Consider the following 12,500-nt stretch of genomic DNA (forward strand, 5'->3'; position numbering starts at 1 on the left):
CGCGCCGAGCGGCAGCAGGACAGGGTGAGGTGACACGGGGGAGGCACGCGCCTCGCCGCCGTCGCCACGGCCCCCTTCTCGCTCGGGGGGGGGAAGAGACTAGGACGATACCTCGCTCACAGCGGGGAAGCGAATTGGAAAGGAGACCGCCCTGCCTGAACACCGGACGCCACCGCGGCTCCCTATTACGGGGAGTACAGCAGAGCCGGCCCGCCGGGGGCCCTTTCCGACGCGACCCCAAGTGCCTCATCGATCAGCGAAGGCCACAACGGCCACGGGTCCTGGGACAGCGACAGCCACCGCGCGCCTGCCCTCGGCCACCCGCAAGCGGGCGGGCGGACGACGCGGGGCTCTGCGTGCGAGCGAGCAGGGGCGACATCCGTGACAGGTGCTCCGGCGGCTTCAACACCGGCAGAGCCGGCTCGCCGCGAAGCCTGTCCGACGTGCCCGAGGCCAGCCTCAGTAGGCTACGCCTCCGTACCGGTACCAGTCGAGGGGGTGGGGGACCGGGTGCGCGGGATGTGCCCCGCCACCGCCGCCACCCACCCGCCACGCACAAGGATTCCCTTCAGCCGACTCGGCTGGACCGGGGTAAAGCCGCGACAGGCTCGACTCCGCCGGTCTTCCAGCGTTCAAGTGCCGGCGGCCGCCGCCGGCCACCGGCCTTTGCCCAACAAACGCAGGGAACAGGTTACCCCGGAGGGAAAAAGCCAGGTGTGGAACAGCTCAGGCGGGGGGCCGGGGGAAAGCCGCTGAAGGCTCAGGACACCCCGCCGGCCATCTGCATCCGGCTGCCGGACACCACCACCGGCCAAAAACAAAAAAACGTGCTGTACCCGCATCGCGGGCTCCGGCTTAGGGCCAGAGAGCAAAGGAACCGAGGCGCCGACCAACCTCGCTCACAGCACCGTGCAGACCTCCCCTTCACTGAGCCCGGCTGGTACAAACCAGGGACGCCAGGAGCAGACCGGACACCGCAGGCCGCCCCACGTATGGCATCTGCACCAGGAAAAAAAGAAAGCGGAAAAGAGGACCGAGGCGCCGCCGCCTCGCCTTACCATCATCCGGCTTCTCAGGGGACCAGAGTGGTGGGGGGGGGGGGGTAGCCGCTGAAGGCTCGAGACACCCCACCACGGCCATCTGCACCCGGCTGCCAGCCAACACCGGCGGCCAAAAACGTACCGTGCTGTGCCCATGTCACGGGCTCCGGCTTAGGGCCGAGAGAGCAAAGGACCCGAGGAGTCGACTAGCCTTCGCTCACAGCACCGTGCAGACCTCCCTTCACCGAGCCCGGCCGGTAGAAACCAGGGACGCCGAGAGCCGGCCGGACACCACAGGCCGCCCCGCACGTATGGCATACGATACCGGCAACGAAAGGAGTAAACCAAGAACCAGGGAGGCGCCGCCGCCTCTCGCCTTACCATCGTCGGGCTCTCGGGGGGCCGGGGGGGGGGCCACCCACCGGTGGCTCGAGACACACCCCCCCCGGGCCGTCTGCATCCAGCTGCCGGCCACCGCGACCAGCCAAAACCGTGGCGTGCCCATGCCACGGGCTCCGGCTTAAGGCCGGCAAACAAAGGGAGCAGGTGCCGCCGCCGCCACCTCTCCTCCCATCCCCAAGGCCCCCTCAAGGAGCTGGGCAACAGCCCCCGACGGGCTGGAACCGTACGGAGCACCGCTGTGTCAACACACATACCGGCGCTCCCCCCCTCCGCCATCATCGGGCTCTCGGGGGACCGGGGGGGGACGGGGGTAACCACCCACGGTAGTCTCACAGCTCGGCTCCCCCCCCCCAGTATCCAGCGTTCAAGTGCCGCCAGCCGCCTCCGGCCACCGGTCTTCGGCCTCTCCCGTGCACCTCTGCCCGTCCTTTTCTCACCACTCGGCAGCGACCGCCCCAACGCCGCCCGGCTTCGTGCCGTTCGGCATCTCTCTGGGTGCTCTCGGTTCCGTGCACGCTCGCCTGACAGAGCACCGGCTTGAGAACCGTGCCCAATTCCCCGGGGGAAACCACCGTCTGCGGCCGCCCAGCATTCCACTTGGCCGGCTAAGCCGCGTGCCCTCGCTCGGTGGCGCTTGTCTGGAGCAGAGACGCCTCGTGCCCCTATATAAGGAGAATATGGGTCCGCGCCGGAAAGGGGCGCTTAAAGGCAGTGTCTGCCTGCCAGCGGGGGAGGCGCTGCAGAGACGCCGCCTCTTACGATGACCTAACTGGAGGCAGCGCGAAACAGCGACCCCTTGGAGGAACTGCCGGAGCCAACAGGTCTGCCCGCGCTCTAAGTCCCGACGGAGCCGGGTAGACCTGGCAGCCCTTTCTACGGACGCTGAGCCGGCCGCCGGCAACGTGGAGCCGGGTACACCTAGCGGCCACCGCCGGTCGCCTCGGAGGTGGGTAGACCTGACGGCCGCCTCACGCCCCGGAGGCGGGTAGACCTGACGGCCGCCTCACGCCCCGGAAGCGGGTAGACCTGACGGCCGCCACACGCCGCGGAGGCGGGTAGACCTGACGGCCGCCACACGCCCCGGAGGCGGGTAGACCTGACGGCCGCCTCACGCCCCGGAAGCGGGTAGACCTGACGGCCGCCTCACGCCCCGGAGGCGGGTAGACCTGACGGCCGCCTCACGCCCCGGAAGCGGGTAGACCTGACGGCCGCCTCACGCCCCGGAGGCGGGTAGACCTGACGGCCGCCTCACGCCCCGGAGGCGGGTAGACCTGACGGCCGCCTCACGCCGCGGAAGCGGGTAGACCTGACGGCCGCCTCACGCCCCGGAGGCGGGTAGACCTGACGGCCGCCTCACGCCCCGGAGGCGGGTAGACCTGACGGCCGCGTCGCGCCCCGGAGGCGGGTAGACCTGACGGCCGCCTCACGCCCCGGAGGCGGGTAGACCTGACGGCCGCCTCACGCCCCGGAGGCGGGTAGACCTGACGGCCGCCTCACGCCCCGGAGGCGGGTAGACCTGACGGCCGCCTCACGCCCCGGAGGCGGGTAGACCTGACGGCCGCCACACGCCCCGGAGGCGGGTAGACCTGACGGCCGCCTCACGCCCCGGAGGCGGGTAGACCTGACGGCCGCCTCACGCCCCGGAGGCGGGTAGACCTGACGGCCGCCTCACGCCCCGGAGGCGGGTAGACCTGACGGCCGCCTCACGCCCCGGAGGCGGGTAGACCTGACGGCCGCCACACGCCCCGGAGGCGGGTAGACCTGACGGCCGCCACACGCCCCGGAGGCGGGTAGACCTGACGGCCGCCTCACGCCCCGGAGGCGGGTAGACCTGACGGCCGCCACACGCCCCGGAGGCGGGTAGACCTGACGGCCGCCACACGCCGCGGAGGCGGGTAGACCTGACGGCCGCCTCACGCCGCGGAGGCGGGTAGACCTGACGGCCGCCTCACGCCCCGGAGGCGGGCAGACCTGTCGGCCGCTTCACGCCCCGGAGGCGGGTAGACCTGGCGGCCGCGTCGTGCGAGACATTTTTGTTTCGATAGATGCCAATGAAATCCGAAAAAAAATAAATGAAAAGGGAAATTTTTTTTCTTAACGCACCCCCGCACCCCCGCGCCCCGCCGCGCTCTCATGTGCACGCAGCACCAGCCCCCCCACCCCCCCGCCCCGACCCGTTGGCTGCCATGCAGTCGCTGGCATCATTCGCTGCCCGCCCCCTCGGCCGCCAGTCAGCCCCTCTGCGCCGCGCCACTCCGCGCCGCACGGCGCCGCCCGCCACTCCCCCCCCCCGCTTCCCGCGGCTGCCAGGGGACCCGGCAGAAGCGGCGACGTTCCCCGCACCTCACCCCCAACGGAGACGCCCGTCTCGCTGGAGCGAGTTCGCATCGGGAACCGGGCGCTTTTCGCCGGGTCGGGGTCCCGGCGCTGCCGGGCGGTCCTCGGCTTCAGCTTTTGGTTTCGCAGCGTGGGTTTAGCTTTAGTCTCGGGGGAGGGGGGGTGGGGGGGGGGGTGGGGGTGCGTGTGTGTGTTTTTATTTTGTTTCTTTCCCCCCGCCTTTCGCTGTGCCGCAGAGGCGTGGGCACCGGGCGCCCTTCACCGGGTCCGGGTCCGGGTCCGGGTCCGGGTCCGGGTCCCGGCGTTGCCAGGCGCTCGCTGGCATTCGCGTTTAGGTTTTTTTCGACGGGGTTGGGGTGGGGGGGTGGGAAGGGGGCTCCCGGGCTTTATGTGTGGGAATAGGGGGTGTGGGGGTGTGTGCGCGCGTGTGTGTGTGTGTGTGTGTGTTGTTCGGATTGTTGTTTTGTTGTTTGTTCCCCCCCCCCCCCCCCCCCCGCCGCGACACACACGAGCTCGGACACACACGCAGAGACACAGAGAGAGAGAGAGAGAGAGAGAGAGAGAGCGCGCGCGCGCGAGAGAGAGACACAGGCGCGCACACACACACACGCACACACAGACACAGACACACACACACACACACACGCACGCACGCACGCGCACACACACAGACACCCCCAGCCCCCCACCCCCCCCAGCCCCCCGACCCCCACCGTCGCCCGCGCGCCCGAAGAGCCGTTGGTCCCCGCCCCACCGCTGCAACTCCGGAGCTGCAGGGCGGTGGGTGCGGCCGCCAACCGACCGCAGCCTCCTCGGCGCCGCGGAGCACTACGGCTGGGGGGTGGGGGATCGGGGGCGGTTTCTGTTACACCACCACCACCACCACCACCCGCCCTCGCTGCTCTCCCTCCCACCCCTTCGGCGTTCGTTTGGCTTTCAACCCGCGGCGGGAACGGAGCAGGCGGGCAGGAGGGCGGGCGGCCGAGCGACCGACTGAGGAAGGCGGGGAGCCGGGCCGCGGGCACGGCGCGGCAGGGACTCGGCAGCTGCGGGGGCTCAGCGTCCAAAACACGCGCCACCCATCATCGCCGCCGCCGGCGGGAGGCCCCTCCGGGCCCCCCGGCACGGAGGCGGCGGCGGCGACGCCGCTGGGTCCTAAGGTCTCCCGCCTTCCTTCCCTGGAGCGGCCAATGTGCTGCTGCTGGTGGAAAGCGGGCCGGAGGTAGGGGGCGGCCGGTCTCCTCGCGAACCCCGGGGGTGGCAGGGGGCGGCCGGTGTCACGGTGGACCTGGTGGCGGGAGGGGTGGGGGTTGGGGGGGGGTCGGCAGGGGGGTCGACAGAGCTCGTTGCGGCGGTGGGGGGGCGGGGGGGGGGGGGGGGGTGGTGGGGGGGTGGTGTTGGTGGGGAGCGGTTTCTGTTGTTACACACACACCCCCGCCCCGTCGCTGCTCTCCCTCCCACCCCTTCGGCGTTCGTTTGGCTTTCAACCCGCGGCGGGAACGGAGCAGGCGGGCAGGAGGGCGGGCGGCCGAGCGACCGACTGAGGAAGGCGGGGAGCCGGGCCGCGGGCACGGCGCGGCAGGGACTCGGCAGCTGCGGGGGCTCAGCGTCCAAAACACGCGCCACCCATCATCGCCGCCGCCGGCGGGAGGCCCCTCCGGGCCCCCCGGCACGGAGGCGGCGGCGGCGACGCCGCTGGGTCCTAAGGTCTCCCGCCTTCCTTCCCTGGAGCGGCCAATGTGCTGCTGCTGGTGGAAAGCGGGCCGGAGGTAGGGGGCGGCCGGTCTCCTCGCGAACCCCGGGGGTGGCGGGGGCGGGGGGTGGGGGGGTGGGATGGGGCGGGGGGTGGCGGGGGGGGGGTGGGTGGGCTGGGGGGTGGGGGGGGCGGCCGGTGTCACGGTGAACCTGGTGGCGGGAGGGTTGGGGGGGGGGGGGGGGGGGGGGCGGGCTCGTCGCGGGCCAAGCGGCGGTGTTGGGGGGGCGCCGCCGGTCTCACGGAGAAGCACGTGGCGGGTGGGGCGGCTTTGGCGGGATGGGGGGCGGCCGTATACGCGTGCGCGCGCGGGCAGCCCCAGGCAGACGGCTTCGGGCCGGGCAGCTTGTGGGGGTGCGGGGCAGGCGGGCGCACGTGCGTGGGCAGAGCGTGAGCTCCTGAACCGTTTCTGAATCGATGCCCTAGCGCTGGTCAGGCTTCCGCTTGACCTCTCCGTTCGTGATTCTCGTCGCGTGTTTTCAGGTCCGCGTTCGATCCCGTCTCAGCCGAACTCTTCCCTGCCGGTTCCGACCCTCGCGTCCGTACGCTAGCCGGCAGCTGCGCTGGCCCCGTCGCCTCCCCAGTTGAAGGTGAGATCACGAGGGGCGCTGCATAAGCCAGGCCTCGCCTCGCCGCCGGCCTGCCTACCGGCTCGAAAGCTGCAGGAGACCCCCTCGCGTGAGAGCCCACCAGCCACGGCCCGGCCCAGGCCCATCACGTCCTAGTCCAGGCGTGACTTCGCCGCGAGAGGCTCAGGCCACGGCCTGCTCCCTGCCTTGGAGCTACGCGGGTGCCCGTGTCATCCCGAGCCGCCGCCTGCTTCAAGCCAGGGCCCGCTCGGGCACGGCGTGACGTCACAGGCAGCTCGGGAGCCCGGGCCCGGAAGCGCCCTGTTACCCCTCCTCGGCTACTTGTGACGTCACAAGGGGCAGGCGGCGGGGAGCGCGGGGGCTGCCGGGAGGGGGTGGCGGGAATGCCGGCCAGAGACCCGGCCGTGCTGGGACCCCACGCGGACGCAGACACCGGTCGATGCCAGCGGTCGCACGGCGGCCAGCGGGTCCGGGCAGGGCAGCGGCGTGAGCACCGCAGGGGGAGGCGGCTGTAGAAAAAAAAAAAACAACTAATTTTTCCTTTTCATCTCTCTTTTCCCGTTTCTGTGGTGGCTGCGATCGCAACCCAGAAAAGACGACGACGGCACGGGGCGGGAGGTTGCAGCTTCATGCCTTGTATTACAGGCGCTGCAATCTCGGACGAGCGGAGGGTAAAAAACCGAAATGACACGCTCCTCTCACCCCCACCGCCGCCAACCGGCAGCCCTGCACCTCGCCGAGAGAAGCACGTACGCTTAAATCTGGGGAGCCCGCATCCACCCCGCCAGTACGACGTGGGTACCAGGCCGGTTGCGGGCCGGCAGGTCTACCCGGCCGGCCGGCCGGGAGGGACACCAGGTCTACCCGGCCGGCCGGCCGGGAGGGACACCAGGTCTACCCGGCCGGGAGGGACACCAGGTCTACCCGTCCGGCCGGCCGGGAGGGACACCAGGTCTACCCGTCCGGCCGGCCGGGAGGGACACCAGGTCTACCCGGCCGGGAGGGACACCAGGTCTACCCGGCCGGCCGGACTTGGGCTGGAGGCCGCCCGCGGGAGGGACACCAGGTCTACCCGGCCGGGAGGGACACCAGGTCTACCCGTCCGGCCGGCCGGGAGGGACACCAGGTCTACCCGGCCGGGAGGGACACCAGGTCTACCCGGCCGGCCGGCCGGGAGGGACACCAGGTCTACCCGGCCGGCCGGCCGGGAGGGACACCAGGTCTACCCGGCCGGCCGGCAGGGAGGGACACCAGGTCTACCCGGCCGGGAGGGACACCAGGTCTACCCGGCCGGCCGGACTTGGGCTGGAGGCCGCCCGCGGGAGGGACACCAGGTCTACCCGGCCGGGAGGGACACCAGGTCTACCCGTCCGGCCGGCCGGGAGGGACACCAGGTCTACCCGTCCGGCCGGCCGGGAGGGACACCAGGTCTACCCGGCCGGGAGGGACACCAGGTCTACCCGGCCGGCCGGCCGGGAGGGACACCAGGTCTACCCGGCCGGGAGGGACACCAGGTCTACCCGGCCGGCCGGCCGGGAGGGACACCAGGTCTACCCGGCCGGGAGGGACACCAGGTCTACCCGGCCGGCCGGCCGGGAGGGACACCAGGTCTACCCGGCCGGGAGGGACACCAGGTCTACCCGTCCGGCCGGCCGGGAGGGACACCAGGTCTACCCGTCCGGCCGGCCGGGAGGGACACCAGGTCTACCCGGCCGGGAGGGACACCAGGTCTACCCGGCCGGCCGGACTTGGGCTGGAGGCCGCCCGCGGGAGGGACACCAGGTCTACCCGGCCGGGAGGGACACCAGGTCTACCCGTCCGGCCGGCCGGGAGGGACACCAGGTCTACCCGGCCGGGAGGGACACCAGGTCTACCCGGCCGGCCGGCCGGGAGGGACACCAGGTCTACCCGGCCGGCCGGCCGGGAGGGACACCAGGTCTACCCGGCCGGCCGGCAGGGAGGGACACCAGGTCTACCCGGCCGGGAGGGACACCAGGTCTACCCGGCCGGCCGGACTTGGGCTGGAGGCCGCCCGCGGGAGGGACACCAGGTCTACCCGGCCGGGAGGGACACCAGGTCTACCCGTCCGGCCGGCCGGGAGGGACACCAGGTCTACCCGTCCGGCCGGCCGGGAGGGACACCAGGTCTACCCGGCCGGGAGGGACACCAGGTCTACCCGGCCGGCCGGCCGGGAGGGACACCAGGTCTACCCGGCCGGGAGGGACACCAGGTCTACCCGGCCGGCCGGCCGGGAGGGACACCAGGTCTACCCGGCCGGGAGGGACACCAGGTCTACCCGGCCGGCCGGACTTGGGCTGGAGGCCGCCCGCGGGAGGGACACCAGGTCTACCCGGCCGGGAGGGACACCAGGTCTACCCGTCCGGCCGGACTTGGGCTGGAGGCCGCCCGCGGGAGGGACACCAGGTCGACCCGGCCGGGAGGGACACCAGGTCTACCCGGCCGGCCGGACTTGGGCTGGAGGCCGCCCGCGGGAGGGACACCAGGTCTACCCGGCCGGGAGGGACACCAGGTCTACCCGTCCGGCCGGCCGGGAGGGACACCAGGTCTACCCGGCCGGGAGGGACACCAGGTCTACCCGGCCGGCCGGCCGGGAGGGACACCAGGTCTACCCGGCCGGCCGGCCGGGAGGGACACCAGGTCTACCCGGCCGGCCGGCAGGGAGGGACACCAGGTCTACCCGGCCGGGAGGGACACCAGGTCTACCCGGCCGGCCGGACTTGGGCTGGAGGCCGCCCGCGGGAGGGACACCAGGTCTACCCGGCCGGGAGGGACACCAGGTCTACCCGTCCGGCCGGCCGGGAGGGACACCAGGTCTACCCGTCCGGCCGGCCGGGAGGGACACCAGGTCTACCCGGCCGGGAGGGACACCAGGTCTACCCGGCCGGCCGGCCGGGAGGGACACCAGGTCTACCCGGCCGGGAGGGACACCAGGTCTACCCGGCCGGCCGGCCGGGAGGGACACCAGGTCTACCCGGCCGGGAGGGACACCAGGTCTACCCGGCCGGCCGGCCGGGAGGGACACCAGGTCTACCCGGCCGGGAGGGACACCAGGTCTACCCGTCCGGCCGGCCGGGAGGGACACCAGGTCTACCCGTCCGGCCGGCCGGGAGGGACACCAGGTCTACCCGGCCGGGAGGGACACCAGGTCTACCCGGCCGGCCGGACTTGGGCTGGAGGCCGCCCGCGGGAGGGACACCAGGTCTACCCGGCCGGGAGGGACACCAGGTCTACCCGTCCGGCCGGCCGGGAGGGACACCAGGTCTACCCGGCCGGGAGGGACACCAGGTCTACCCGGCCGGCCGGCCGGGAGGGACACCAGGTCTACCCGGCCGGCCGGCCGGGAGGGACACCAGGTCTACCCGGCCGGCCGGCAGGGAGGGACACCAGGTCTACCCGGCCGGGAGGGACACCAGGTCTACCCGGCCGGCCGGACTTGGGCTGGAGGCCGCCCGCGGGAGGGACACCAGGTCTACCCGGCCGGGAGGGACACCAGGTCTACCCGTCCGGCCGGCCGGGAGGGACACCAGGTCTACCCGTCCGGCCGGCCGGGAGGGACACCAGGTCTACCCGGCCGGGAGGGACACCAGGTCTACCCGGCCGGCCGGCCGGGAGGGACACCAGGTCTACCCGGCCGGGAGGGACACCAGGTCTACCCGGCCGGCCGGCCGGGAGGGACACCAGGTCTACCCGGCCGGGAGGGACACCAGGTCTACCCGGCCGGCCGGACTTGGGCTGGAGGCCGCCCGCGGGAGGGACACCAGGTCTACCCGGCCGGGAGGGACACCAGGTCTACCCGTCCGGCCGGACTTGGGCTGGAGGCCGCCCGCGGGAGGGACACCAGGTCGACCCGGCCGGGAGGGACACCAGGTCTACCCGGCCGGCCGGACTTGGGCTGGAGGCCGCCCGCGGGAGGGACACCAGGTCTACCCGGCCGGGAGGGACACCAGGTCTACCCGTCCGGCCGGCCGGGAGGGACACCAGGTCTACCCGGCCGGGAGGGACACCAGGTCTACCCGGCCGGCCGGCCGGGAGGGACACCAGGTCTACCCGGCCGGCCGGCCGGGAGGGACACCAGGTCTACCCGGCCGGCCGGCAGGGAGGGACACCAGGTCTACCCGGCCGGGAGGGACACCAGGTCTACCAGGCCGGCCGGACTTGGGCTGGAGGCCGCCCGCGGGAGGGACACCAGGTCTACCCGGCCGGGAGGGACACCAGGTCTACCCGTCCGGCCGGCCGGGAGGGACACCAGGTCTACCCGTCCGGCCGGCCGGGAGGGACACCAGGTCTACCCGGCCGGGAGGGACACCAGGTCTACCCGGCCGGCCGGCCGGGAGGGACACCAGGTCTACCCGGCCGGGAGGGACACCAGGTCTACCCGGCCGGCCGGCCGGGAGGGACACCAGGTCTACCCGGCCGGGAGGGACACCAGGTCTACCCGGCCGGCCGGACTTGGGCTGGAGGCCGCCCGCGGGAGGGACACCAGGTCTACCCGGCCGGGAGGGACACCAGGTCTACCCGTCCGGCCGGACTTGGGCTGGAGGCCGCCCGCGGGAGGGACACCAGGTCGACCCGGCCGGGAGGGACACCAGGTCTACCCGGCCGGCCGGACTTGGGCTGGAGGCCGCCCGCGGGAGGGACACCAGGTCTACCCGGCCGGGAGGGACACCAGGTCTACCCGTCCGGCCGGCCGGGAGGGACACCAGGTCTACCCGGCCGGGAGGGACACCAGGTCTACCCGGCCGGCCGGCCGGGAGGGACACCAGGTCTACCCGGCCGGCCGGCCGGGAGGGACACCAGGTCTACCCGGCCGGCCGGCAGGGAGGGACACCAGGTCTACCCGGCCGGGAGGGACACCAGGTCTACCCGGCCGGCCGGACTTGGGCTGGAGGCCGCCCGCGGGAGGGACACCAGGTCTACCCGGCCGGGAGGGACACCAGGTCTACCCGTCCGGCCGGCCGGGAGGGACACCAGGTCTACCCGTCCGGCCGGCCGGGAGGGACACCAGGTCTACCCGGCCGGGAGGGACACCAGGTCTACCCGGCCGGCCGGCCGGGAGGGACACCAGGTCTACCCGGCCGGGAGGGACACCAGGTCTACCCGGCCGGCCGGCCGGGAGGGACACCAGGTCTACCCGGCCGGGAGGGACACCAGGTCTACCCGGCCGGCCGGCCGGGAGGGACACCAGGTCTACCCGGCCGGGAGGGACACCAGGTCTACCCGTCCGGCCGGCCGGGAGGGACACCAGGTCTACCCGTCCGGCCGGCCGGGAGGGACACCAGGTCTACCCGGCCGGGAGGGACACCAGGTCTACCCGGCCGGCCGGCCGGGAGGGACACCAGGTCTACCCGGCCGGGAGGGACACCAGGTCTACCCGGCCGGCCGGCCGGGAGGGACACCAGGTCTACCCGGCCGGGAGGGACACCAGGTCTACCCGGCCGGCCGGACTTGGGCTGGAGGCCGCCCGCGGGAGGGACACCAGGTCTACCCGGCCGGGAGGGACACCAGGTCTACCCGTCCGGCCGGACTTGGGCTGGAGGCCGCCCGCGGGAGGGACACCAGGTCGACCCGGCCGGGAGGGACACCAGGTCTACCCGGCCGGCCGGACTTGGGCTGGAGGCCGCCCGCGGGAGGGACACCAGGTCTACCCGGCCGGGAGGGACACCAGGTCTACCCGTCCGGCCGGCCGGGAGGGACACCAGGTCTACCCGGCCGGGAGGGACACCAGGTCTACCCGGCCGGCCGGCCGGGAGGGACACCAGGTCTACCCGGCCGGCCGGCCGGGAGGGACACCAGGTCTACCCGGCCGGCCGGCAGGGAGGGACACCAGGTCTACCCGGCCGGGAGGGACACCAGGTCTACCCGGCCGGCCGGACTTGGGCTGGAGGCCGCCCGCGGGAGGGACACCAGGTCTACCCGGCCGGGAGGGACACCAGGTCTACCCGTCCGGCCGGCCGGGAGGGACACCAGGTCTACCCGTCCGGCCGGCCGGGAGGGACACCAGGTCTACCCGGCCGGGAGGGACACCAGGTCTACCCGGCCGGGAGGGACACCAGGTCTACCCGGCCGGCCGGCCGGGAGGGACACCAGGTCTACCCGGCCGGGAGGGACACCAGGTCTACCCGGCCGGCCGGACTTGGGCTGGAGGCCGCCCGCGGGAGGGACACCAGGTCTACCCGGCCGGGAGGGACACCAGGTCTACCCGTCCGGCCGGACTTGGGCTGGAGGCCGCCCGCGGGAGGGACACCAGGTCGACCCGGCCGGGAGGGACACCAGGTCTACCCGGCCGGCCGGACTTGGGCTGGAGGCCGCCCGCGGGAGGGACACCAGGTCTACCCGGCCGGGAGGGACACCAGGTCT

The sequence above is a fragment of the Athene noctua genome, unplaced genomic scaffold (genome assembly GCF_965140245.1).
Source record: "Athene noctua unplaced genomic scaffold, bAthNoc1.hap1.1 HAP1_HAP1_scaffold_151, whole genome shotgun sequence".
In the NCBI taxonomy this organism is placed as follows: domain Eukaryota; kingdom Metazoa; phylum Chordata; class Aves; order Strigiformes; family Strigidae; genus Athene; species Athene noctua.